The sequence below is a fragment of the Galeopterus variegatus genome, unplaced genomic scaffold (assembly GCF_000696425.1).
Source record: "Galeopterus variegatus unplaced genomic scaffold, G_variegatus-3.0.2 Scaffold8009, whole genome shotgun sequence".
Taxonomy (NCBI): Eukaryota; Metazoa; Chordata; class Mammalia; order Dermoptera; family Cynocephalidae; genus Galeopterus; species Galeopterus variegatus.
In genome coordinates, this window is record NW_007734120.1 from 37,593 (window position 1) to 38,693 (window position 1,101).

Consider the following 1,101-nt stretch of genomic DNA (forward strand, 5'->3'; position numbering starts at 1 on the left):
AAAAATGGCAGCCATGTGAAGACCTAGGGAAGAAGTGGGTGTGGGGTTTCCAAGCAGAAAAGCCATCCAAGGCCCTGAGCCAGGCTAAGATTTGGGATAGTCGAGGCACAGAGAGAAGGCAATGGTGGCTGGGATGCGGTGAGGAGGGAGGGCAGGGGAGTAGATGATGTTGCAGGGGAAGGGAAGGCCACACCTCCCAAGTCCTAAGGGACACAGTCAGGGCTTTGGAGTTTATTCCAAGTGCAGTGGGCAACCACTGGAAGATTTTAAGCAAGAGAGTGGCACGTCTTATTTCTGCTTTAGAAAGATCTCCCTGAGAGCAGTGTAGGACGAGCTGCACGGGGCAGGATGGAGACAAGAGTGGAGGTGGGACACAGTGAGATGGTCATTAGGAAAGCCTGGGTCAGAGATGACGGCGGCTTGGTCTAGGGCTGCAGCAGTGAAATGGTGAAAAGTGAACGTGAGTCTGTTTTGGAGGTGGCACCCGCAGGATGAGGGGGTGAGGGAGGGAGAGAAATCAGAATAACTCCTCGTTTTTTGGCCTGAACAGCTGGGTCAAGAGTGGTGCCATCTATGACGGGACACCGTGGGAGGCAACGGACTTGGGGGGGAGGGTAGAGGGAAAGTAGCGGGTACTTTTGGCCATGAGACACTCATCAGGCATCCAAGTGCAGGTGTTAGGAAGTGAAATATATGTCTGGAGTTCAAGACAGAAGGTCTGGCCAGAGATAAAGATTCACGATTCATTAGAAAATAGATGGTCTGTGAAACCACAGAACTGGATGAGAGCCATCGTGGGAGTGATCGAAGATTAAGACCAGAGGGCCACAGGGTCTCCCAATCAGCCATCACTTGGAGATGGTGGAGGATGAGGGGAAAATGAAGGAGCCTGGGAAGGAGCACCCAGTGATTCGGAGGAAAACCAGGGGGAGGTGGAGTCAGAGAAGTCAGGAAAAGAAACTTTTTTCAAGAAGGAGACAGTGGGGGCCGGCCCCGTGGCGCACTGGATAGTGCGCCGCTTGGGAAGCGCGGCAGCGCTCCCACCCGAGGGTTCGGATCCCACATACAGACCGGCTGCTCACTGGCTGAGCGAGGTGAGGG